A 9,846-nucleotide genomic window follows, 5' to 3' on the forward strand; every position below is an offset into this window, starting at 1 on the left:
TAGAATTTAAGGTTTATGGTTTAGGATATGAAGTTTTCTAATGACAACCCTTAGGGTTGTCATTAAGAGAAAAATGGTGCATAAAAGACTTATACAATTTATTAATTAGGGGTGGTTATTTGCAGGAAGTGAGCGGTTATCTTCTATGTACAAACAAAAGAAGCGTGCCTGAATCTCTTAAAGACAGCCCTAAGGGCTGTCGTTAGAAAATTTCTTAGGATATAGGGTTTAAAGTTTAAGGTTTAGTATGCAGGGTAAAGGGTTGGTGGTTTAGGGTTCAGGGTTGGTTTAGAATTTAGGGTTTAGAATTTAGCGTATAAAATTTAGGGTCTATTGTTTATAGTTTATGGTTTATAGGTTCGCGTTTAGGGTTTAGATTTTAAAATTTATGGTTTAGGATATAGGGGTTAGGGTTTATTGTTTAGCGTTTAGGGTTTAGAGTTTAATATGTTTAAGGTTTAGATTTAGAGTTTAGATTTAGGGTTTAGTATTTAAGGAGTGAGATATGTTGATAAACCTGAAAGTTAAATTACAATTTGGGTTATCTTTTGACCCATTTGTTTCCCGGTTTTAACCTGTATGTTTCAATTAACTCATTAAACAAATTTAAGATTAAAACTTCTTCAATCAACCCATATTAGATAATAAAAAAAAAACATAACCCAATTGACCCAATCCCAATTAATTTGACAATATGGTCTAACCCCTCTATCATGTTTAATTGTTCATATCGTTCACACAAAAAAAAGAACAAATGGTATTTCTCTAAACTTAATACAATTATCACTTAATACATTTGTTTATAGTACTTCAACTTCAAAGTTTACATATTGATCAACGTTATTTTGTTGAATGATTAATCTACAGCAACTTCCCAAACATTTTGTCTGTCAACAGTTTAAGAAAACAGTGAAAAAGAGGAATGCATGTATCAACTGTAACAGTGTTGAATTAAAAGTTAAAATTACCTAAAAATGTGAGATATGATTCATAAGCAGTGACTGGCCTTCAATAATGTAGTAATTAAATTTAAAACACGGTAATTTCATTTGCTTCACCATAATACAACAAGCTTATTGGTATTTAACGATTTATGATGTAGAAATGTGCTTAACCAAGTTTGAAGATGAAGTAACACATACAAATAATACATCATTCCACCTTAAACGACTTACAATGGCACCACACATGCGTTTTCCATCTTGCATCAAACACATTACGGATACAGATATGCATCAACTGGTATTTTCCTTTGTCTACACAATCATATCTAATTACAATGTTTCGTTCAATATTATGTTAATGTTAATATTACTATACATGTTTTTATTTCAGTTTTAGAAACTTGGGAAGTCCGGGTGATCACACTAGCCAAACCAACATTGATGTCCATTACCAGTATCAGAATAATCCTATCGCTAATGATGAAAATAATGAAAATGACAGCAGCTAAGGTTTAATTTACTTGGGACATCAAAGTGATGAAGAATTGGATCTTGAATATGATACAGAGTAAATGAATGATGAAAACCAACCTGCAGAGCTCAACAATGATCTCCACGACCGACAAGTTGTCTTTCCTGTACCAGGCGGACATACCTGGGTATACAGCCTTTTCAATTTCAATGAAAAGAATTTTTCGTTATTTAATTCTAAGTTTAACGAGAATTCGTATTTATTAACTATCGAAAGATCATCAAATAGACAAACTTTTAATTATTTTAAAAAAAAGCATGAATGATATAGATGAACAATTGCAAATGTTTATGGATTGTTTAACGATTAAAATATGAATGTGATTTAGCGACTGTCTGAAGAGCGTCAAAAACTACCTGAACTACAAAGTAATTGTGACTATGAGTGTCTCGATTTGAACAACAAAACTCATATATAGGGTTTGAAAGCAAGAAAAAAGATCAAAGAAAAATTATGTTTCTAAAGGGTGGCTAAAGTTCTAAACTGTAAATGGGTATGTTCCGGACGACAAGTGTTTGATTGCGTTCCTGCGTAACGAACTCATGTTCATCATGGTCCTAGATGGAACTCACCCGGTGTAACAGTTGGTTTCGGTATCAAAGTCTTTTGATTCTGCAGGTTTTCCGTTAGTTTGTGCAGAAGTGTTAATGAATATGGATTTAGTTTCTTTCTATTTTGATGCTTATGCATGTAATTATTAAACACTTTAAGAGATAACGTATGGTAGCTTAGTAACCATTGAATAGTTTGGCATGTAATTGAACTTTATGATATGCCAATCGATGAAAGATGGTAATTTTGATATGCTACAGATCTTATCATTAAAAACGAGTTGCAACTAAACAAGTAAAATGTATGATTTTATGTTTGTATATCTTATTCTTCAGTATATTAAAAAAAATTGCCAATATAAATATATTACAAAATAGCATTCTTATGAAAACATCAACTTCATATTGATCAATTTAATCTCCGATTACGACTTACACCTCTTATAAATTTTGAATAGGGTTCCTAAATTTCTTTGATTATGATAATTTACAAAGTTGATTCGTTATTTACAACATGATGATTTCGTTCGTGATATTTACCAAATACATTTAGGATTATCATGATGACTTCTGGTTCATGAATTACTTTGTATGTGAAGGTATTAATTTTTTTATTTTGAATTTTGAAATCATTCCATTATAAGTCAAGTTCCTAGACTTTTTGTAGTAATTAAGGTAGGATATTCGGTATTGGTTTTTGTTTTCATGAGTTTTAGAAATAGAAATTCCAATGATTTATTTAACATGTGATTTGTCTGCTTAATTTAATACAATGGTTAAATAATGTTAACCCTTATAAGATACTGGACACATTGATTCAACAACCCAAGAATGAAAATGGTTTGATGTTTTTGTTTATATATTGTTTACTTGGTTTCAGTTTCAGTTGTTGGGTGAGCTCTATAAAAGTTGTTAGGTGAACTCTATTTATAGAGTTGATATTATTGAACCATTGAATGAAAAGGGTTTAGTCGTCTGATTTTCATCGCAGGTGTGTTCGCCTGTTAGATTCAATATTTTGTATTGAAGTTATCAGAGCAAGGTGCTATCACCAAAAGAATGACAACCATCAAATAAATGGTGGGAATGGATATTTTGCGTAGTGACAAAACTGGCACTCACCTTGAACAAACTTACAGTTGACAAAACACTAATTGAGGTCTGGTTTCAATACATACATGATACATGATCATATTTAAATGTAACCTTTTTAATTTATTGTATGTATTCTTTTTAGCTTACTGTTGAGAAAGAGTATACTAACAACTAGTCTCATTGATTTATTGGTTTATAACTATATGTATAATGGGCTATACATAAACAACTTTAAATCATAACATGTCAAACATTCAATTTACTGAGTCAGTGTTTAAATGCATTCGATGAACATTCAATTTTGTCTATTTTGATTTGTTGCTTCTATGAAATTGATTTGTTCACCATGATCTTCAAGTATGTCGATTACGATTTATCTTTTTAATTTAGGGTTCATACGATCGACTATAACATCAGGTAGGACAAGTTCATTTGAATTTAAATTTTAAATAGTGTGAGTTTTTTATAGGTGACAATTACCCCTGAAGTGATCTCAAAATCCAAATGCCGAGCTATATTAAAATGTTTGACTGAGAAGTACGTGACTTCACACATGGGTAATCGGTGGTTGGCTTATGATGGTAAAAAGAGCGCATTTGCTGCTGGATCACCACCTTTAGCGTCCAAAGAATTAGTTGTTACTGTCCCTAATAATGAAGATGGGTATATACACTTTGCCATTCTATTTACTAATATCTTCATGAATGTATGTCAGATATTTTGTATTTAATACAACAGTACTTATTATGTTGTGCTATGTTAAATCTGTTGAACATGTGATTATTAAGTCAACATAAAGTTTGCTGCTAAAAAAGAGTTTGATCATTTAAGACGGTTTTTAAACGGTGGAAGTCGCGATAATCCTCAAGAAACTATCTCTTGATGTGGTTTTGAGAGATACTGCTTCATAAGTTAGTAATAAGAGTTCTTACTGTTACTTATTTTAATATATTTTTAATAGTATACACAATACACTATGTTTTGTTGAGCAGATATGGCTGCATGGGCATTTTTCAGTAAGACTATGGTGTCTGATTTTGTTATGGGGAGTACCTTGGCAAAGATGTAACTAGGCCACTGTCAGATCAAGATAGAATTCGGGTACCGTTTATCATGTATATAATAGTAACTTTTTATGCATGGTTTATAACAAATACTGCATGGTTTATAACAAATAGTAACCTTTTGCGTTTCTAATCGCAGGTGAAAAAGGTGTTGAAAGGTGTAAGGGTCGAAGTTTATATTGGGGCTTATTACAAAAGAACCTACAAATTTCAGAACTTAAAGCAGCACACTGCCAACCAGCTCACGTAAGCTTTTACATCACATGTTTTTATCACTTAAATTAAGCTGTGTGTGTTTCAAAGCTGGATTTTTAAGAATTTTGAGTCACACACCCATTTTGACCCGACCCGACCCGTGTGAAATTGCAGATTTCCTGTTGATGGGAGCACCATATTGGTTGTGAATTACTTTCGGGAAAAGTACAACGTCACCCTAGAATATCCATTTGATGTGGTAGCGGAGTGGTATAAAATAGTTATTAATTTTAGCAGGAAATACTATTAAATACGATACAATTTTACACAAGATATTTATTTATTTATAGAATGGATATACTTAAACCTTGCTACAACACTTATAGGCAGTGTACCTAATCGTACAGTAGTGTAGTTTTTAGTAAGTCCGGTTCGTTCCACAGGGAATCTTTTTTAAACAAAGCTCAACGCTATATTAGTTTACTTTCATAAAAATACAAACATATATATAAGTAATATTATTATTATAAAGGGGGGTTTTTACCGTTTAATGACCGGTTTGTCAATTTTAAAACTTTAGTCGCAGTTAAAACCAAATGTAAAATAATAAATAAATACAAGACTTAATTTTAAGCGTAAAGTAAATAACGATAATGAAATTGCGAATAATAAAAGTGCGATAAAATAAACTTGCGATAATTAAAAATGACGATAATTAAAAGTGCAATTAAATAACAATAAATAAAAGTGCGATAATTAGAAGTGCAATTAAATATAAAATAAAGGAAATTAAATATGAAATAAAAGAATTATGCTTATTTAAACTTCCGTAATCATGATGTTTGACGTGTTGATTTTAGTTTTATGCCCATGGGTTAATTGTCCTTTGTCCTGGATTATTTAATATGTCCGTCTGGTTTTTGTCCATAACAGTCCATCAGTCATAAATATAAAGTGCGAGTGTCCTCGTCAAATTATTCTTATACCCGAAGTTAAATATTTCAACTAATTGGGGACTTAAACTGTAACAAGATTTTAATACTTTGTTTAATAATTACACCAGGATGTCGACTGAGTGTAACCCAAGGTTTTAATATTTTGTTATCAATTATACCAAGTGTCCTTGTACATAATTTCACCCCTGTTTTAATTATTCTAGTGGCAATTAATCCATTCCCGTGTCCGGTTAAATGAACGATTATTTGTACATATAAATACCCCGCCCATCGTGTCCGATCGAGTGTATATGGTAATTTATAGGGACGCCCAATTGTAAATCTTTATATTAACATTAACAAACTATCATTTAGTTAAACAAATATAAAGCCCATTAATAGCTCATAGTCTAATTTCCACAAGTGTCGTTCTTTTGTCCAAACCCCAATTATGGTACAAAGCCCAATTACCCAATTTTAGTAATTAGCCCAACATCATGATTACTTCGTTTTAAATAAGCATAATAATAACTTAGCTACGAGACATTAATGTAAAAAGGTTGAACATAACTTACAATGATTAAAAATAGCGTAGCGTTACACGGACAGAATTTCGACTTACACCCTTACAACATTCGCTAACATACCCTTATTATTAGAATTATAATTAAAATTAAAATATAAATTATAAATATATATATATATATTTTACGTATGAGGAGAAGAAGAAAAAGATGGATGATTACGATCAGAATGCGCGAGCTTTATAGGGATTTTCTGAAATTGGGGCTCCGCGACTCGCGGCCTTTTTGGCCTTCAAACTCCGCGAGTCGCGGAGTTTGAAATTACAGCTCAGATACTTTGGAGTCTTTCTTGCCGACGGATTTATAAATATATATAATATATTAAATAATTATAAGAATTATTTAAATATTATATTATATTTATGTGCATAGTTGATTTGTAATTTTTAGTCCGTTGCGTCGAGCGTTGAGAGTTGACTCATGTCCCGGTTCCGGATTTTCGAACGTCCTTGCGTACAATTTAATATCTTGTACTTTGCGTTTTGAATCTTGTACTCTTGTAATTTCGAGACGTTTCTTATCAATAATTGGAACCTTTTTGATTGTCTTTTGTACTTTTGAGCTTTTTGATCGTTTGCGTCTTCAATTTGTCGAATCTGTCTTTTGTCTTCACCTTTTATTATTTAAATGAATATCACTTGTAAATAGAACAATTGCAACTAAAAGCTTGTCTTTCTTGAGGAATAATGCTATGAATTATATGTTCGTTTTTAGCATTATCAAATATTCCCACACTTGAGCGTTGCTTGTCCTCAAGCAATATCGTCTTGAAATACTAGAATCACTTCTTTATTCTTCACACTTTGTACATCAGTGATTTTCTATACGGCGGTATAAACAATGGTAGTAACGATATGGTTTACAGTCCCACATGACTATAAAAATTTAGATCCATTAAGGAAATTGGATCTTTATGAAAACATTTGATCTTTTGAAAATTAAATCTAGTTTTTACCCTAGATAAGTTTTTCGGGATAACCCTTTACCGGTGTTTGCAAAATATTTTTGTGGGTTTGGTGGGTTTCAGATTTGAAAATTTTAGCTCAAAACTTGCGGTTTTGTGTCACCCACTTGCTAACCTTGTATTTGGAAAGCAACACGTCCAGTTTACTTGTCCCGTATATTACCTTTCGGTAAACTACCGTCCGGTTGTAAAGGAAAGCGTTGAACAAGTAACTGTTAAGGCAATGTCCCCTGACATGCTTTTAATTATGGTCTATAACGTGTCGGACGCAATTACTATCCTTGGTAGGAGCAATAGTAAAGCTCACCCTTATGATTTTTCGGTATGGCACAAGGTCCTGTCTTTGACCACTATGCAACCACCGTTCTTACGGTTGACACCCGATTTGGTTCAGGTGACCTAATGAATTCCAGGTGAATTCCTAGGATTTTACGTTCAATGGTAATGAACGCATTGAAAATAGGGTTTTCAGAAAACAAATCGGTTTGTAATTTTGATCAAAATATTTTCTCGTTCAAGCTCAAGTTTAGATATCATTGAATTCCATGAGTTTGAATTCTCAATCTTTAAGGTCAATCTCTAGGATTGAGTAATATCAGTCTTAAAAGCTGATTTTTAATCTTTAAGGAGATTATCCTTTCTGGGGATCTGATTCATTAGTCTTATCCAGCTAATTTGCATGGTGCCCCCCCATTGTACGAGATAAATCCTTCTCATGGTTAGGATAAATCTGACCACTTGACGACCCTGTTTAATGCTGAGGTCCGTGGATTTCCTGCTGATTTTAGAGATGACTTTTCTAGATTTTTCGTCAACCTACAGCTGGTCTGGACGACAACTTCATGACCTAAATCAAGAAGCGCGTGTCTTTTTCGGAAGACTTTACTTCCTTTTAATGATGGAATTGATTCATCGTGTAGATCCATCTTTCTTTTCTTTCATCGGGTAAAATAGTTTAGTTTAGTCCAAAGCAAAAGTATTTTCAGTTATTTGTTACAGATATATGTGACATATGTTTAAGATAACTTGGTAAATTTTCCCACACTTGGCTTTTATTTTCCTTTTTATCGTCCTCTATTCCATTTTAAATGAATTTTAACATTTTAGTTTGTTTCTCAATTTATGTCCTTTCCGAGGTAACAATAATTTCGGTGTTAACACCTAGTTTTATCGTTCATAAATATGTATAAACATGAATTTGAGTTCATTTAATTGAAAAAAATTTTTAAAAATTTTACTAGAATTGGGTAGTCAGTATATAAGACTAGGGCTGTTCTTTATTATCAGAGAGCACTAGATTCTAATACAACTACTGCTTTACTAGTATTTTTAATGGTAACCAAGTGTTTAAGATAAAAATTTTAAAATCCGAAAGAATTTAACCCCTTCCCACACTTAAGATCTTGCAATGCCCTCATTTGCAAGAAATCAGTAACAATTTAAATTATTGAGGGTGATTTGTGTGAAAATGATTAAATTTTTACCAAAGTTTCCAAATATATTGGCGTTTGTTTGCTGAATGATAAATGGTGCACATCATTTGTTCATTCCGTCTTGTTGTTATTTCACATATATTTTGCATCTTGTCGTCAAAATTAGTTGCTTTTGCTGAACTTAATGCCAGTCTTTGAAAATGCGTTGTTTTACCCTGTTGTGTACATAAGATAAACTGCAAACATATATACATATTTTTGAAGTTTGGTATATTACCCCACATTCAAAAATTATTAAAATCTAAGAATAAAAGTTAGACAATTATAAAAACTATTACAATATTAACAAAAGTATTAAACGTATCAATCATTACAAATTACAAAATAAATAAAACTAAGTATACTAGGGATGATACTGGTACCAATAGGGGTTCCAGGCATAACCATAGGTGTAACCTCGAGCATTCAGTGTCTTTTCTTCTAAACATATGAACGGTCCGTCTCTGCATAAAGTAACAAATTCAGTGTTTGAATAGGTTTGATTATTTGAACATTTACCCCCATGTGACCATTTTCTGCATTTGTGACATCGTTCTAGGTGTCGTGCTCTTCTTTTCGCTGCAGATTTTGATTTTCCTTTACCAAATTGTAACTTATTATCTTCGCATCTGGATTCTTTTCTAACTCCGTCCATTCTTTATCTGATTACTGATACTAATTCACTCGGTAGTATGTCATTATTACGTTTAGTGATCAAAGCGTGTAGCATTAGACCATGGTTTAGTTCACAGGCAGTCTTCATTTCGTAAAAACCTAAAAAAATTAAAAATTCAGAATGGGGGGAGAAGACTAGTTCTTTAGGGTCTGCTAGGGAAAAACCATTCGGGTTCCATATTCGAGAACTACACGAAAACAGACAATCTAACTCTAACAGAAATACATATTATCCTTTAAAGACTTGATTCTCCCCACACTTAGTTAGCTGTGGTGTCGAAATTGTGATTAACTTCGTTGTCGACTTCCATCGGACCATGTATGTAATGTTTAACTCTGTGACCATTAACTTTAAATTCAATCCCATTTGAATTTATCAATTCTATCGTTCCGTATGGGAAAACTCTTTTGACTATGAATGGTCCAGACCATCTTGATTTCAATTTTCCAGGAAATAGCTTGAATCGTGAATTGAAAAGAAGAACTCTGTGTCCTTCTTTAAATTCTTTTGAACTTCTGATTCTTTTATCATGCCATTTCTTCGTTCTTTCTTTATAGATTAACGAATTTTCGTATGCTTCATGTCTTAATTCTTCTAATTCGTTTAGTTGACTTAATCGTAGACGTCCAGCTTCATGTAAATCAAGATTACATGATTTCAAAGCCCAAAATGCTTTGTGTTCAATTTCTACTGGAAGATGACATGCTTTTCCATAAACAAGTCTAAAAGGTGTGGTTCCAATTGGAGTTTTGTAGGCTGTTCTAAAAGTCCAGAGTGCATCCTCCAATTTAATGGACCATTCCTTTGGATTTGATCCTACGGTTTTCTCTAGAA

The sequence above is a fragment of the Rutidosis leptorrhynchoides genome, chromosome 8, assembly GCF_046630445.1.
Source record: "Rutidosis leptorrhynchoides isolate AG116_Rl617_1_P2 chromosome 8, CSIRO_AGI_Rlap_v1, whole genome shotgun sequence".
Taxonomy (NCBI): domain Eukaryota; kingdom Viridiplantae; phylum Streptophyta; class Magnoliopsida; order Asterales; family Asteraceae; genus Rutidosis; species Rutidosis leptorrhynchoides.